At 48.5% G+C, this 18,559-nt stretch overlaps 1 protein-coding gene and 1 pseudogene across 4 annotated transcripts in view; one reads left to right on the plus strand and one right to left on the minus strand.

Annotated features, from left to right (window-relative positions):
• Positions 1–18,559, minus strand: part of PRR23E (PRR23 family member E) — an 88,577-nt gene that overhangs the window by 40,713 nt on the left and 29,305 nt on the right. The gene's annotated exons all lie outside the window — the stretch shown is intronic.
• On the plus strand, positions 16,819–17,586 carry LOC118147701 (coiled-coil-helix-coiled-coil-helix domain-containing protein 2 pseudogene; annotated as a pseudogene). The gene has a single exon (XR_013527574.1). The product of XR_013527574.1 is annotated as a coiled-coil-helix-coiled-coil-helix domain-containing protein 2 pseudogene (transcript).

Consider the following 18,559-nt stretch of genomic DNA (forward strand, 5'->3'; position numbering starts at 1 on the left):
ACAAGACCCCTCCTGCTCCTCATTTGTGCTTCTGCAACTGGGAACAAAGCAGAAGCTATAAAAATTAGTATCTATGGGTGCTAGCCTATAGTTGATGAAGCAGAAAGTAAGATCAGAATGTGCCCCTCAGGGTTAGAAAGCAAACAAGAGAGAAACCAGGAGAGCTGCCTGCCCTGCAAGGTAGACAAGGCTGCCAGATGGATGAGGGAGCTGCAGAGTGGGGAGAGACCCAGTTCACCTCTGCCACAGCACAAGAACCCAGCCAGGAATAGTGTGGATCTGCAGCAGACATTCCTGCAGCCAAAAGGGGCCAGAGACTCCCCTAAGGAGGGAGAGCAGGGTCCAGGTATGGACAATTTTCTCCTAAATCCTCCAACACTGTGAATTTTTAACTGCTTTACTTGGACAAAAATATGGAAGGTCATTTAAAAATATCTTAACAAATCATAATAAAGTCAGGTTGGAATGATTTGTTTTGAGGTTTACCTTCATGGAGCCCTGCCTGGACCTGTACCTCACCATTTGGGGGCAGGGGGATGGAGTATCACTCTGTTGCCCAGGCTGAAGTGCAGTGGCATGCTCTTGGCTCATTGCAACCTCCGTCTCCTGGGTTCAAGGGATTGCCTCAGCCTCCTGGGTAGCTGGTACTATAGCATGTGCCACCACACCAGGCTAATTTTTGTATCTTTAGTAGAGATGAGGTTTTGCCATGTTGGCCAGGCTGATATCAAACTCCTGACCTCAAGTGATCCACCCACCTCAGCCTCCCAAAGTGCTGAGATTACAGGCATAAGCCACCAAGCCCAGTCACACATCACCTTTTATCTCACTCATCCCTGGCAAAGCAGGGTCTGAAGGTGACCCACAGTCCAGGATGGGAGGCAGCCTCTGAGCACTGGGGTGATTTACCGCAGCCACAGATTTGGGAAAATACAGAGCCAGGGTTTGGGCCCAGAGCCTATTCCCGGGGCCTGGTGCTCCCCTTACAGCCCCAGAATGCTCAGGCAAGAAGGAAGGCAACTCTTACCCTGAAATGGGGTCAGGAAGTCCCCTGTGACAGCCCTGAGGGCAGAGCCCCATGTCTCATCCCCACCATCCCCCAGCTCTTAGCAGCATGTGGTTGTCTAACAGAAATGAGCTGCATGGTGGAGGGACAACCATCTGAATCCCACTGTGTTCAAGCCTGCCTGGTCCTCCCAAAACTCCAATGTGCTGGCCCTGCCAGCCTGCCATGAGCTTCCTGCTCTCCACCCTTTCCTACTCCTGCCATCGGGCCTCACAATTTACTGCTCTAATTACAGGCTGTCTTCCCAAGGTTTAGTTTGCAAAAGCCTTGTCTTCCCCAGGGAGAGTGAAACATCTTCAGGATGGGATGTCTCCCCTCTTCTGTCCGTGTCCCTGCCATAGGGCATGGGACCAGGGCTTGGAACTGACTTGTTTGCAGGGCAAGGGCATTCTTGAAGCCTCTGGGACCACTCAACAAGTCCGAAGTTGAGGCTCTGACTTGCCCTGAAGTCCCCGTGCTGGGCTGCAGGATTGGGCCCTTGGGTCCTATTTTCAGCACCGTGGAGTGGACAGCTCCTCGACTACTGCCCACAGCTCTGGGCCCAAGTTGGGTCATTGGCTCCTTAGAGAGAGGGAGTCAGACCCTCCGGAAAGGGAAACACAAGATGTTTCTTTTAAAAACCGTGTTACAGTTTGCCCTAAGAAACAGTTCCATTCAATGGAAATATAGCTTTATAGTAGCCATATCTAACCAAAGTAAAATTCAACAGGTGAGATTAATTTCAATATATAATAATACAAAATTACTAATGAGCTATTCTACATTTTTTGTCCTAAGTTTTCAAAATCGGGCACTTTATACTTACAGCACATCTCAATTTGGACAAACCACATTTCAAGTACACTTGATGATGTATCAGAGAACAAAACTGATAAAGTTCATGGAGTTTCTATTCTACTAGGGGAGACAGACTCTCCATATAGATAAAAATACAGATGTAGATGTAGGTATAGGAGTATACATAGGTGAAGGTGTAGATGTAGATGTAGGTGAAGGTGTGGGTGTAGACGTAGACATAGACATAGAGGTAGGTATAGATATAGGTGTAGGCATAAGTGTAGACATAGGTATAGGTGTAGATGTAGGTGAAGGTGTGGGTGTAGACGTAGACATAGACATAGAGGTAGGTATAGATATAGGTGTAGGCCTAAGTGTAGACATAGGTATAGGTGTAGATGCAGGTGTAGGTGAAGGTGTGGGTGTAGACGTAGACATAGACATAGAGGTAGGTATAGATATAGGTGTAGGCATAAGTGTAGACACAGGTATAGGTGTAGATGCAGGTGTAGGTGAAGGTGTGGGTGTAGACGTAGACATAGACATAGAGGTAGGTATAGATATAGGTGTAGGCATAAGTGTAGACATAGGTATAGATGCAGATGTAGGTGAAGGTGTGGGTGTAGACGTAGACATAGACATAGAGGTAGGTATAGATATAGGTGTAGGCATAAGTGTAGACACAGGTATAGGTGTAGATGTAGGTGAAGGTGTGGGTGTAGACGTAGACATAGACATAGAGGTAGGTATAGATATAGGTGTAGGCATAAGTGTAGACATAGGTATAGATGCAGATGTAGGTGAAGGTGTGGGTGTAGACGTAGACATAGACATAGAGGTAGGTATAGATATAGGTGTAGGCATAAGTGTAGACATAGGTATAGGTATAGATGCAGATGTAGGTGAAGGTGTGGGTGTAGACGTAGACATAGACATAGAGGTAGGTATAGATATAGGTGTAGGCATAAGTGTAGACACAGGTATAGGTGTAGATGCAGATGTAGGTGAAGGTGTGGGTGTAGACGTAGACATAGACATAGAGGAAGGTATAGATATAGGTGTAGGCATAAATGTAGACATAGGTATAGGTGTAGACGCAGGTGTAGGTGAAGCTGTCGATATAGGTATAGGTGTATATAGGTATAGATGTAGATGAAAGTAGGTATAGTGTAGATGTAGGTGTAGACATAGGTATAGGTATAGACACAGGGGAAGGTGCAGTTGTGGATGTAGGTGTAGTTATAGCTTTAAGTGTAAATGTAGGTGTAGATGTAGATATAGGGGAAGGTGAAGGTGTAAGTGTAGATGTAGGTGGAGGTAGGCATAAGTATAGGCATAGGTGAAAGTGTAGGTATGGATATAGGTATAAACAGGTATAGGTATAGATGTAGGTGTAGATTGAGATATGAGAATGTTATTGCTCTGTAGGAGAATTGACTGGAGTAGCTGGACAGTGAGTGGAGGAGGGATAGAGGTGGTATTGGAGTAGATGTCTTTGCAAAGGGTGTGACAACATCTGCAGACAATTCCAGGCAGAGGGAAGAGCAGGTTCCAAGCCCTGAGGCTGAGCAGCATGAGATAAGCAAAGGGTGGCTGGCTATGTGGCTGGCAGAGAGCTAGCAGTGGAGCAGAGGGTGAAGCATAGTGAAGTTGTGAGGCCCACAGGACAAGTTACATAGGGTCTCTCAGGCCAGGGTGGGGCTCCATTTTGAATAAGATTAAAACCCACTGGAAGGTTGTGAGTAGAGGCGTGACATGATCTGGCTTAGATTTTATGACAGGCACTTTGGCTGCTGACTGGAGAGCAGACAGACGGGGCTAGGATGGAGCAGAAGCCCAGTGAAGAGAGGCTGAATGGCCAGCAATGACATATATGGCCATTGAGGAGACTATGGTGGCCTGGACCAGGGTGCCAGGTACTTGGGAGAAGGAGCCATAGGGATTTTTGATGCACTGGATGCATGGTGTGCCAGAAAGAGCAAACCAAAGATGACCCTAAGATTCTAGCCCAGGCCAAGAAGTGAGGCAGCAGCTCTTCCCCTATGTGGGCAGGCTGTGAGAGGAGCAGGCTTGGGGAGGGACTGGTGCATTGTCAGGAGCTCAGTGGGGTCCACGTTGAGCTTCAGATGCCTATAGGATGCTCAAGAGGGGTTAAGGACACATAACTGTGGAGGTCAGGGAGGACTGCGAGCTAAAGAGACACACCTGTGTTAGAGGCGGCACTGAAACCCCAAGGTTTTCCCCAGGTGTGTTCTACATGTTTACTGCAGGAGTCCCACTAGAAAAGAAGTGATGCAAGAGAGAGTGCAGGCCCAGCAAAGCCTCGGCCAACCCTGCAGCCAGTGTTGACGTGAATATTGTGCCAGATTCTTGTCAGGATGGAAAGTCTATGTGCCCCTTCTTGCTCAGTTGCTGAGTGTGACCACTCTGGGGAGGTCAAAGCCTCCATTGAGGTGGCTTCTGCAGCTGAGGCAGATGCTGAGGCATTGACAGGTGGAGGTTGTGTGCTGACTACCCCCTGCAGCTGGAGAGAAAGTCCATCCGCAAAGAGGGTAAGGGCTACTGGTCTTGGGAAGAGCAGTGCTGTGAACAGAAACAAGTCCATTTTGCAGGTGGGGACACAGGTACAGAGAGGTCCAGAGACACTGGCAAAGTCACCAGGGCAGCACCTTCTCTGCTGCATGCCAGGTGTCATGGGCTTGGGAAATATCCAGAGCTCATGTCAAGGAACAGCCAGCCCTGGGCTTGGCACTGGGCATGCACAGAAGAATCCTGTGACTCCCAGGGCAATGGGATTTTCTCTGTGTCTTTTTTAAATAAATGGATGCCATCTAATAGCTAATATACACACTAGGTAAGAATTTAAACCACAACAATAACTATTATCACTGTGGCTTATGGGTAGTATTTACTAAGGAAGCAGCTAAGTGCTTTACCATGCTATTTCATGCAGTCCTCAGGACAGCCCTGAGTGAGGCACTGCTCTTAGCCCCATTTTACAGATGAAAATGTTGAGGGAAGGGAGGTAAAGGTGCTTGCCCAGGGCCCCAGGGCTAGCAAATGCTGAACCTGATGTCTCCCTGTGCCTCTGCCCTCCAGGTTGTTCCTCCCACAGAGACCACTGAGCCCCCAGCCTCCCATGGACCTGCCCAGAGGTGCTGTATGCACATGGCAGCATATGCACAGGAAGTATTTCTCTGAGTTTATCTCACAGAGCGGGGGCATGCGTTCACAACAATCTGCCCTTGTTGCAAGCATGCCCTCACTTCATACGTGAGAAAACTGAGTTTCTGGCAGTGAGGCTTGCGACTCAGGGTCTGTAAGCTAAGTTTCTGGGGTGGGTGCTCCACCTCCCCCACTTCCCCAGGTGGCATCAGGAGGACCAGTTCCCCTCTTCCCTCCCCCAACCAGCTGCAGCCTCCCGCCCCCTCCCCTATCTCCAGTTCATTCTTCCCTTTTAGGGCATTAAGTACAAAAGTATTAAAAGGGATTGCTCAGGCCAGTTAATTAGCTCAGAAGAGGCCTCCACGGCAGCCCAGGTCATAGCCATCCACCTCTTTTATTAGCCGAATTGATGGAGACAGCAGGGCCCAGATGGGAACAAATTGAATCCAATGGCAAAGAGGCTCTTGCTCCCACTCTTGATGGAAGAGAGCAGGTCTCACACTTTACTTGCCGGAGTTTTTATAACTTCTTTCGCCTGCTCCTCCTGGAGGCTCGTGTGAGGGGTGTGGTCAAGTCCCATGAGAGCTCCTGTGCCCTGAAGTCCAGCCCATGGGCCACAAGGAGGGGGCACTGATCCAATGGACATGGATGTGCTAACTCTGCAAGGAGGGAGACCCTCCACAAAGCCAGGGCTCCCATTCCCCACCATACTAAGGTGGCAAAGGCCCCGGAGCCCAGGGAGCCAGCATTTCCAGCTCTGGGTTAAGGGAACTGCTTTGGTACATTCCCTCATTTTATCCTCCCAGAACCAGGCCCAGGAGGCTCAGAGAGGGTGAGAGACTTGTTCAAGTTGCACAGCTAGGAGGGTGGAGCAGGGCAGTTACAAGTAACTGCTGTGTGCGTTATGGGCCATCTATGTGCCTGGCTTTCTTATGTGACAGCCACAGCAGGTAGGCACTAGCTATCACTCCTACACTGCATAGGAAAAAGCGGCTCACAGAGAAGCTTTGGGACTTGTCTGTCTAAGGCTTCCCAGCTGTAGTGGTGAAGCCAGTCGAGCAAAGCTGGCTGGTCCAGTGGCTGGGCTATGGGCCACAGCCCTGCGCTGGCCTCTCAGCACCCTGGACAGGGCTTGCTCACAGAGAAACTGCCAAGGCCAATGCAGAGCTTCACCTAACAATAATCACAGCCACAGGGATGACAGCTGCCCTGTCCCCACTCTCTTCAGCCACACCTGCTTTCTCCATGTTCCCAGAACGTGCCTGCATGCTCATGCCTCAAAGCCTTTGTTCCCTAGTCCCTCTTCCTGGGGTGCTTTGTCCTGCTGGCTCCTCCTTGTCACTCAGGTCTCAGCCCTTTGTCACCTCCTCAAAGAATCTCTTTCAGATCACCCAGCCCACACCCCAGCTGCCAACACACTGACCTGTTAACTTTTCCCAAAGCTGTCTCTGGAATGGCCTCATTGTTCACATAATTGTCAGCTCCAAGAGGGCAAGGACTTTGTGCATTGAGTCTCAGCTGTGTGCCCCATGCCCAGCACCCAACTGCTCAGGAACCATGGCTTGGATGTTGAACACATGGATCTAAGTGCCTTCCACATGACAAGCCCTGCAGGGATTTAGCCCCCCAAGTCCACACAGGACCTTAGGAGACCTCAGTCCTGTTTCCATCCACTTATGGACAGGTGAACAAGGGATCAGCAAAGGAGGTGATGTCTCCAAGGTCATGAGCAAGTTAGATCCCAGCTGCCAGCCACCCAGAATCTGTCCTTTAGCCCTTCCTTTCTGCTCCCCCGTCTCCAACCTTCAGTGATCTCAGTGACAGAGGGCAGGGGCATGCTGTTAGATGGCAGTGATGTTTAAAGAGGGCCTGGGGACCATGGAGAAATGGCCCAACAGTACTTCTGGAGGCTCAGGGAAAGTGCAAGAGAGTAAACTGAGGAGTCCTATGGCGAGAGGAGAAACCAAATTATTCTCTGTGGTCCACAGTGGGGAATCCAAGACTTTTGAGAACCCCAGGCTGATCCCAGCCACTCCCCTAACCTGGTCCCCACTCTTGCCACCAGACCCTGATCCTCTAATCCTTTGCTATTACCAGAATACATCGGGTTCTTTCACCTGCTGTTTCCTCAGCTCGTTTTGTCTTCCCTTTCTCATACTGGTAAATTCCTGTTCCACCTCTTAATGCCCAACTCTACCTTCCCTCAGTCTCCCTACTCTCTTCTTTCCTGAAGGAGTCTTTCATCACCAAGGCTTAAAGATGCCAGCCTCACAGCCTCACACCCTCCAGCAGCTGATAGTGGTGCAGGCCGTCCTGGGGGTGGGAGGGGTCTGGCAAGGATTTTCCTCCCTAATGAAAAAGAGCCTCGAGGGAGGAAATAGTCCCTGTGATTCCTGCCAGGCATAGATGTGTCTGAGCGCTATGCTGAAAATGGCTGTGACTGTCATCTCGGTGACTACAGAGGGTGTCACTGACACACATCAACTTGAGTTGCCTGCCGCTGCCCACCCATGTCCACAGATGCCTCCATTAGGGGGCTGCCTAGTGGTGAGGACACCAAATGAGGCCATCAGGTCTCCACAACCTCAGAAACCATCAGGAATCCCAAGCCATGAGAGGCTGGATGAGTTGTCAGCAGTAGAGGGAAGAGCACCCCCATGCAGCCGACTGCCCCCAGCCTGCCCCTCCCCACTGCCCTGCCTGACACCCCGCAGGTGAGAAGCAGCAGAGGAGGGGCTCACATCAGGGACCCTGGACTCCCTCCCATGGAGGTACTTGTGCAGCAAGCAGCAGCCAGGGGTGTTCCTCCTGGGCGCCAGGCCAGTGGGGTTAATTGCCCATACAATTTCAGCTTGCACAGAGGCCTTGTTCATTACCGAGAAGCATTTCCTTGGGAATGTTTACAAACCACCTGGAAAACCGGCAACAAAGAACCGATTCCCCACCATTTTCTGACTGGCTTCCTGCAGAAGATAATCAGAAATTGAGGACAGGGGAGCAAGAGCTCATGCAGCTCTCTGCCCCAAAGAGGGCTGCCCCGGGAGCATCAGGACCTCTTCAACCAGGGGCTGTGTTTTGGACGATGGTTTGGTTGAGACAGAAAAACAGAGTTTGCCTGCTTCTGCTGTGAAGGAAGGGCAGAGACAGCCTGGAGAGATGCCTTGCCCAGGCAGCAAGGGTGACTGAGGAGGGCACAGGGCACTCCCCTCCTACTGTGGAACATCACAGCCTCTGCACCAGGCTGCTCTGGTCAAGCACGGTGGATACAGCAACATGAGTCTGATTCCACCCTTGTGGGAAATGGGGAGGGAATGGAAGTTGGGGAGTGGGACATGGAGGAAATGGAAAAGGGTGTGGGGCAGGTCCTGGCCTGCCTGCGGGTGGAAGGGCCACAGGAGGGGCCTACCCTGAACTATGGTGGCCATTCCCATGCTGTGACCAACCCCAGGAAGGTGTGCACCCCTGGAAATACATCTGAGATGCTCACAGCAGCATTGTTCTTCAACAGAAAAGAACCCTGGAGCAATTCCCATGTCTGCCCACAATGGAATGGAGGAATAGGGAGTGGTATATTCAAACAATGGAATCCATGCGGTACCAAAGAGGTTGATCTCTAGGCACACATATCAACAAGAATGATCTCAGAAACAGCGTCACTTGATTTAAGCCACAGAAGATACACAAGTTTGATTCCATTCACATCAAGTTAAAAACCCAGAAAGCCTAAGCAATCTGCTTCTAATACAGGCTGCATTCCTGGGTGAGAGTGATTAAGGGACTCCATAGTAGTGGCTCAGGGTTGGGCTGGTGGGAGGTGTGGACCGGGAAGGCAAACAGGAGGTTGCCAGAGCCTGAAACGTTCTCCCATGCATTTGAAGTTCATTTTACTATGCTTGAAACTGTTCATACACATTTTGCACACTTTTGAATGTGTGCTATATTCTTCTAGATTTTTAAATGAGAGAAAAATGTAAAACCTGGGGGTGAGTTGAAGAAGAGTCAATAGCAGAGAGGAATGGAGTAGAGGGAATGAGCGAGAGCGAGCCCGGGAAGCAGGAGGCAGACACACACACTCATATTCACACACAGACTCACACACACTCAGACACACATTCATGCTGACACACACAGTTACACACTCAGACACACATTCATGCTTGCAGACTCAGACACACACTCACATTCACTCACACACACATTCGCTCACACACTCAGACACACATTCATGCTGACACACAGATACACACACTCACATTCACACACACAGATTCACACACTCACAGACACACAAACACAGACTCACAGACACACTCGACACACACAGTCACACACACACATTCACACACACACACATTTACACTCAGACACACACATTCAGACACATTTAGGTTCACACACACACACAGATACACTGACAGACACACTCAGATACACACATTCATACAGACTCATACACTCACTCACAGACATACATTCATGCTCACACACTGACACACTCACATTTACTCACACATAGGCACACTCAGACACACATAGACACACACACTCAGACTAACAGACTCAGACACACACACAGACACAGACACTCAAATAGATGCTCAGACACACAGACACACAGACACAAAACGCACACAAACACATATCCAGATACACACATACAGATACAGGCAGACACACACACACACACTCAGATTCACACAGACACACACACAGATGCAGACATACACAGACACACACAAACACAGACACACACACAGAAACACACACTCACCCACCCCCAATTCATCTGTTGAAGCCCTAACCTCCAGTGGATTTGGAGGCATGGTCTTTGGAAGGTACTTAGGCTTAGATGAGGCCTTAGAGTGGGGCCTCTATGGTGGAATTATTGTCCTTACAGGAAGAGGAGAGACCAGAGCTTGATCACACTTCTGCCACACTGTGAGTACAGCATGTGAAGACGCAAGAAGGGGGCTGTCTGTGAGTCAGGAAGCCCTCACCTGACCCTCATCTGAAGCTGAACCGACAGCCCTTGATCTTGGACTTCCAGCCTCCATAAGTGTGAGAAAATTAATTTCAATTGTTTAAGCCCCTCCGGTTTGTGGTACAGTCATGCACCACACAATGACATTGCAGTCCATGATAGACCACATATATGATGGTGGTTATTCAGTAAGCAAAGTTAATTTATTATTGAAGAGAGAAAAACATACTCTCAATAAACGTAGTGTAGCCTAAGTGTCCAGTGTTTATAGAGTCTACGGTAGTGCAGAGTCATGCCCTTGACCTGCACATTCACTCACTGCTCACTCACTCACTCACCCAGAGCAACTTCCAGCCCCACAAGCTCCTTTCATGGTCAATGCCATATACGGGTATAGTACCTTTTACCTTTTACAGCTTATTTTTACTCTCCCTTTTCCACGTCTAGCTATGTTTAGAGACACAAGCACTTATCATTGGGTTACAATTGCCCGCAGTACTCAGTACCATCGCGCACTGTACAAGTTTGTAACCTAGGAGCAACAGGCTATCCCACAAAGCCTAGGTGTGTGGCAGGCTCTGCCATCTAGGTTGTTTAAGGACAGGCACTCTATGATGGGCACACAATGATGAAATCGCCTAATGATAGATTTCTCAGAACGTATCCCCGTTGTTAAGTGACACATGGCTGTATTCCGTTACAGCAGCCTGAGCAGAGACATGAACCTTAAACACTGGGATGGTTCATAGATAACTAGGACATTATGGTCCAGGGGTTGCAGTACTGGAGATATTGGAGCATGATTAATGGCTGGGGTTTGTCCTCTAGCTGTACCACTTACAAACACTCACCACTTGGACAAGTGACTGGGCCTCAGTTTCTTTATCTGTAAAAGGAAATAATAATAATTCCTCCCCCAGCCTGGGGAGAAGGATAAAATTAGTGAATCTATGTGAAGAGCTCAGAATGGCACCAGGCACAGTAAATGCTGAGTGACTGTGAGAGGAGATGGCAGGTGGTAGCAGGAGTAGCGGGGCAACAGCTGCTGCATACATTCAGTGACAAGAGGGTCCTTTGGTGCTGGTGAGAGTTTCTGTGCTGTGGCTGACCGTGGACAATAGGTGAGTGCACTTCATGGACAACTCTCCATGGAGAAGGGAGGCCAAGAGGGACTCAGAGAAGAGGCTGGACACTGCGGCCTGGCCCAGGGAGTGGGGAGGAGCCTGCCAGGCCAGCCTGGGCCCTGAAGAACCAGCCCCATCTCCTGGCTGGCCCCAGCTTCCCTGTGGGCACTGGGAAAGGGGCACCCATCCCAGCTGGAGGCACAAAACCTCCAGTTTCATGGGAGAGGGGCCCCAGCCTGCCTCTGCTCCACCCAAACCCCACCCTGACCCTGTGCCCCCCAAAGCAGAGGCCTAGGTGGCAGGCCCAGAGTGCAGGCCGCTTCCTGGACCATTGCAGTGGTGGCTTGGGCAGAGTGGGGTTGAGGGAGGACCATTCTCCTGGGACTTCCTGTCAACGTTCCAAGGCACAGGTGGTTCTGGGAGGTGCCAGGAGGAGCAGAGGATATTTCCCAACCTGCAAGTAATTTACTATGTTTATTAAGTGGTTATTGTAGGTTAAATAACCAACACCAGCTTATTAAAAAATCTTCTGAGATGATAATCACCCAGGTCTTCTGTTTGCTGTTGGCAGCGAAGCTATCCTGCTGGGAGCCGGTTTGCATAATGAATCGGCTCTGAGATCCGGACAGTAAGTGACTTCGGGACTCGTCGTCTCCATTTTCTCTGACAGCTTTATGCTCCATAAATACTCAGAGATTATTAAAAACATATTTATTTAAGATGAACAGCTCTCCTGCAGATACAATTCTAAGCCGATAAGGCTCATAAGCCCACTTACAATAATCAATGATAGTATTTAAACCCCAGTAGCTTTGCTTAAAGTCAAGGCCCTGGGCTCCTGAGAGGGGATTGGGCTGGGTTCCCACCTGCTGGGGCACCAGGGCCAAGGAGGCCGGGAGCCTGGGAGCCAGTGCACTGTCTGCTACGAGCCTCTTCCCCGCTCCTCTACAAGCTGTCTCATCTCTCTGGGCCTTAGTTGCCTTCTCTGGAGTATGGGCCCTTTGGCTGTAAAACCCTATGAGTTTATTATGACTTGGGAGGCAGCTGTGGGAAGGAAAGACAGCCCCACAGAATGCTGGTGGGGTAAAACGGGCATGTAGAGAGCAAGCCCTTAGGATCTCCAGGCCCCTCCCAAGACGGTGGGTCCTGCCTCACCTCTCCAAATTCATCTCACCCTCCTGTCGCTGGGCAAGACCCTATACACCCCTCTCCATCCTGGAACACTCCTGCCACCCGCCCTCACTGCTGTACACTCATCCTTGAGCAAATGCCACCTCTCCCAGGAAGTCTTCCTTGACTACCTCCCTCTTTCTCATCACAGCTCATGATCAAGGTTCCAAAATGATGGTATAAGTCTTTCGTTCTGCGCCTCTGTCTGCTGCACTGGGAGTGTGAGTACATGAGCGGGCTTGTGTCTGTTGGGCTCAACCTTGTGCCCAGCACTGGGCTCAGGGCCAGGATAGAGTCTGTGCTCAGCACTCACCACGTGCATGAAGGAGGCAGCTGCCCTGTGCTTGGCCCAGGAGGGTGCTTAGACCCATGTATGGTTTCTGGGCCAGCCTCTTTTTTAATGAATGTGGCTTTGCAGGGTGGTTTGCATCTGTTAGGGCAAGTTGGCCTTCTTTGCTTGGCTTCCTCAAAACAGACTTCACTTTTTTAAACAATCTTTCTTTTGTGTATACATTTTATAATTAGTTTACTAGGTTAATTTTTTAAGTCCTGAAATTTTGAAACCACTCTGCGTGTGCTTCATGCATGGAAACGGACCTCAGGTATGGAGGCCACATCGACTACACTCCTCAGTTTATAGCTAATGAGCATCATCGGCCCAGAAAGCTTCCTTTTCATTTCTTTTTTCTTTGTAGGTAAGGTCTTGTTCTGTTGTGATCATCACTCTCTGCAGCCTCAAGCTCCCAGGTTTAAATGATCTTCCCACCTCAACCTGCCAAGTAGCTAGAACAATAGTTGCACGCCATCACCACTGGCTAAATGTTTTTATTTTTTATAGGGATGGGGTCTCCCTATGTTGCCCGGGCTGGTCTCAAACTCGTGAACTCAAACCATCCTCACCTCCACCTCCGAAAGCATTGGAATTACAGCATGAGCCATGCGCCCCACCCTCCTCTCTTTTTGGTTATTAATCATCATTCGCCTTCCCCCTCCTGCTCCCTTAGCTGACCAGCCTGTGTTCATAGGCATGCTTGGTAGGTGTCCCCCGCAGTAAGCGCTGCTCTGCTGTGTGTGTCTGTAATCTACATGCATGGTATTCTGTTTAAACCTCATGCTGTGTCTCCTGTCCTGCCTAGCACAATTACTAAGATTGCTCTGTGATGCCCCTCCACCGGTGCATCCCCATGGCCTTGGGGGAGTCTCTCCAGTGTGCACTGGGGGTCCCACTACCTTGAGTGCATGCACATATCTACTGCGTAGGCCCTGTCCAGTCCCTCTCTCTAGCTGCTGCATCCACCTGCATTCCTGCCTGCTGGCCCTATGGCCTGCAGCCCCACCACACTTGCTGCCACCCAGTTGTTCCTGTTTTTCCAGGCTAATAGGTAAAAGTGAGCCCGTTATTTTAACCTGTGTTTCTCTGACTGGCGGTGGTGAGCTTGAGCCTGTGTGCATCAGGGTTTCCTCTTCTGTGATTCTGGTCACAGCCCTGCCTGTTTCCCTCAGTTGCTCTTGCTGACCTGCAGGAGTTTCCCTGCAGATGCTCTGTTCTCACTCTCTAGACATACATGACATACAGACACACACCATAGCATAGACATGGGTCTCTGTAGAAATGCACAGTAGTATAGACACAGATCTCTCTAGAAATACACAGTAGTAAAGACGCTGGTCTCTCTAGACACATATGGTCATATAGACACTGGTCTCTCTAGATGCAGGTAATAGTGTAGACACTGGTCTCTCTAGATGCAGGTAATAGTGTAGACACTGGTCTCTCTAGATGCAGGTAATAGTGTAGACACTGGTCTCTCTAGATGCAGGTAATAGTGTAGACACTGGTCTCTCTAGATGCAGGTAATAGTGTAGACACTGGTCTCTCTAGATGCAGGTAATAGTGTAGACACTGGTCTCTCTAGACACATGTGGTAGTATAGACATGGGTCTCTCTAGACACACATGGTCATATAGACATAGGTCTCTCTAGACTGACAGGGTGGTATAGACATGAGTCTCTCTAGACACAGACTGTAGTATAGACACAGGTCTCTCTAGACATATACGGCCATATAGACACAAGTCTGCCTAGAAATACATGATCATACAGACATGGGTATCTCTAGACACACACAGTACTATAGACAGAATACTATAGACACAGGTCTCTCTAGACAGACAGGGTAGTATAGACACAGCTCTCTCTAGGTATACATAGTAATATAGACACAGGTCTCTCTAGAAATACGTGGTAGTACAGACACGGGAGTCTCATTAGTTGTACACAGTGACCATTCCATCAGCCATTTGTCTGTTAACTTTCTTCTGGGTCTTTTGATGACATGGAATCAGCCCTTAATACTTATCTTAATTTATTCATGTTTTCAACTTACAAGTCATGCTTTGGAATGTGCCTAAGAAGCTGTTACCTAGCATTGAGTAATGACAATAAGCACCTAGATGACTTTGGATTTAGAGATTTGGGGATAACTGAGACCTTTTCAATGTTAGGTGATCCCATCCACTTCTGAAGTCCAAAAAAGGAAGAACAATGCTTTTAGTTCAGGGTAAGGAAGGAATACATGATCCCAGAGCTGCCTCATCTGAGACCACAGCCACCACCTGCACCCTGCCCTGGACAGCTCAGCTGAGGTCAGGAGGCCACGGCACTGTCCCCAAGCATCCCCTCCTACCATTGTCCAGACAGTAATTCCTATGAGCCGGCCTTGGGGGAAGCCAGAAGCAGGGTCCACAAGGTGACAGGGACATGGTGGAGACATAGGGCTAGCTCCACCATTAACAGGGAGACAGACAATGAATAAAAACAACAGACACCCACCATGATCAAGTAGGATTCATCCCAGGGATGCAAGGCTGGTCCAACATACACAAGTCTATAAACGTAATTCACCACATAAACAGAACTAAAGACAAAAACCACATGATTATCTCAATTGATGCACAGAAGGCTTTTGACAAAATTCAACAGCCCTTTATGCTAAAAACCCTCAATAAACTCGGTATCGATGGAACGTATCTCAAAATAATAAAAGCTATTTATGACAAACCAACAGCCAATATCATACTGAATGGGCAAAAACTGGAAGCATTCCCTTTGAAATCTGGCACTAGACAAGGATGTCCTCTCTCACCACTCCTATTCAATATAGTATTGGAAGTGCTAGCCAGAGCAATCAGGCAAGAAAAAGAAATGAAGGGCATTCAAATAGGAAAGGAGGAAGTCATATTGTCTCTATTTGCAGACGACATGATTGTATATCTACAAGACCCCATCGTCTCAGCCCAAAATCTCCTGAAACTGATAAGCAACTTCAGCAAAGTCTCAGGATACAAAAGCAATGGGCAAAAATCACGAGCATTCCTATACACCAAAAACAGACTTAAGGAGAGCCAAATCAAGAACGAACTGCCATTCACAATTGCTACAAAGAGAATAAAATACCTAGGAATACAACTAACAAGGAACGTAAAGGACCTCTTCAAGGAGAACTACAAACCACTGCTCAATGAAATAAGAGAGGACACAAACAGATGGAGAAACATTCCATGTTTATGGTTAGGAAGAATCAATATCGTGAAAATGGCCATACTGCCCAAAGTAATTCACAGATTCAATGCTATCCCCATCAAGCTACCAATGACCTTCTTCACAGAACTGGAAAAAAACCACCTTAAACTTCATATGGAACCAAAAGATAGCCCACATGGCCAAGTCAATTCTAAGCAAAAAGAACAAAGCGGGAGGCATCACACTACTGGACTTCAAACTATACAAGGCTACAGTAATCGAAACAGCATGGTACTGGTACCAAAATAGAGATGTAGACCAATGGAGCAGAACAGAGGCATCAGAGCCAACAACACATCTACCACCATCCTATCTGTAACAAACCTGACAAAAACAAGCAATGGGGAAAGGATTCCCTGTTTAATAAACGGTGGGAAAACTGGCTAGCTATGTGCAGAAAGCAGAAACTGGACCCCTTCCTGACACCTTACACTAAAATTAACTCCAGATGAATTAAAGACTTAAGCATAAGATATAACACCATAAAAACCCTAGAAGAATATCTAGGCAAAACCATTCAGGACATAGGTGTAGGCAAGGACTTTATAACCAAAACACCAAAAGCATTGGCAACAAAAGCCAAAATAGACAAATGGGACCTAATCAAACTCCACAGCTTCTGCATGGCAAAACAGTCATTAGAGTGAATTGGCCACCAACAGAATGGGAAAAAAATTTTGTAGTCTACCCATCTGACAAAGGGCTGATATCCAGAATCTACAAAGACCTAAAACAGATTTACAAGAAAAAAACAAATAAGCCCATTCAAAAGTGGGCAAAGGATATGAACAGATACTTTACAAAAGAAGACATACATGAGGCCAACAAACATATGAAAAAATGCTCATCATCACTGGTCATTAGAGAAATGCAAATCAAAACTGCATTGAGATACCATCTCACGCCAGTTAGAATGACCATCATTAAAAAATCTGGAGACGGCCGAGCTCTTCCCTGGTCATTGCTCGTCTAAAGGCCGAGCAGCCCCGCAGCTAGGATGCCGCGTGGAAGCCGAAGCCACACCTCCCGCATGGCCCCTCCGGCCAGCCGGGCCCCTCCGATGAGAGCTGCGCCCAGGCCAGCACCCGCTGCTCAGCCACCAGCAGTGGCACCCCCCTCTGCAGTTGGCTCTCCTGCTGCTGCGCCCCGGCAGCCAGGTCTGCTGTCCCAGATGGCAACCACTGCAGCTGGCGTGGCTGTGGGCTCTGCTGTGGGGCACACACTGGGCCACGCCATTACTGGGGGCTTCAGTGGAGGAAGTGATCCCGAGCCTGCGAGGCCTGACATCACTTACCAGGAGCCTCAGGGAACCCAGCCTGCACAGCAGCAGCAGCCTTGCTTCTATGAGATCAAACAGTTCTTGGAGTGTGCCCAGAACCAGGGTGACATCAAGCTCTGTGAGGGCTTCAGTGAGGTGCTGAAACAGTGCCGACTTGCAAACGGATTGGCCTAATCAAGAAGTTCAAACTGGAGAAATGGAAAACCAGCTCTCATAACCAACTTAATATAAAAGTTTAATTAATAGTGAAGGTATCAAGTGTAGCCATCAGTTAAACCTCTCCGTCATTCCTAGCTTCCTTGCTTCAGAATTGAAATGGAAGGGGGTGTTCCTACTCTGTAGAATTGGGAGCTGGTCAAATGTTTGTGTGGCCTCCTTAAACTAGCTGTTATGGTTTTATTCTTTGTGAGTTAATTAGAATAAAGTGATTTTCTTCCAGGATGTGATTCATCTAGTCTGTATCCTCTGGTTATGAAATTAGCACCCACCCAGATCTGACAGCTCCCTGAGGGATTATGTGAGGAGTGGCTCACTCACAAACATGCTGCTCGATTCCAGGGTCCAGGTCCTGTGGGCCTGGAGTTAAGCAAGCTGATCAGTAGCAGGAATCTCTGCTTAAAATGCTGTTTTAAGCCAGGCGTGATGGTGCCTGCCTGGAATCCCAGCTACTTGGGAGGCTGAGGCAAGAGAATTGCTTCAACATGGAAGGCGGAGGTTGCAGTGAGTTCAGTTCATGCCACTGCACTCCAGCCTGGGTGACAGAGTACGACTGTCTCAAAAATACATTGTTTTAATCAAGCGAAGGATAAAGGAACAGGAATAAGCCTGCTTGGGGTGGGTTCCCTATTCCCCTCCTGTCTCCCAGCAAGCTTGTGCCACCCACCCGCCTTTGTTCTGTTTGGTTTTAGGCTTTTAGCAGCCTGAAGCTGCAAGTAACAGAGAAGAGGGATGAGGAAGGGGTTTTACGGGCCTAACCATGAACTGAAACTAAACCCAAGGCCATAGTCTCTTCCTTGGAGACTCCTGATTGACAATAAAAACCAATCTTAATATGCAAAAAAAAAAAAAAAAAAATCTGGAGACAACATGCTGGAGAGGATGTGAAGAAATAGGAACACTTTTACACTGTTGGTGGGAGTGTAAATTAGTTCAACCATTGTGGAAGACAGTGTGGTGATTCCTCAAGGACCTAAAAATAGAAATTCCATATGACCCAGCAATCCCATTACTGGGTACGTAGCTAAAGGATTATAAATCATTCTACTATAAGGACACATGCACACGGATGTTTGTTGCAGCACTGTTTACAATAGCAAAGACCTGGAACCACCCCAAATGCCCATCGATGATAGACTGGACAGGGAAAGTGTGGCACATATATGCCATGGAATATTATGCAGCCATCAAAAACGAT

This window comes from Callithrix jacchus, chromosome 15 (assembly GCF_049354715.1).
Source record: "Callithrix jacchus isolate 240 chromosome 15, calJac240_pri, whole genome shotgun sequence".
Taxonomy (NCBI): Eukaryota; Metazoa; Chordata; class Mammalia; order Primates; family Cebidae; genus Callithrix; species Callithrix jacchus.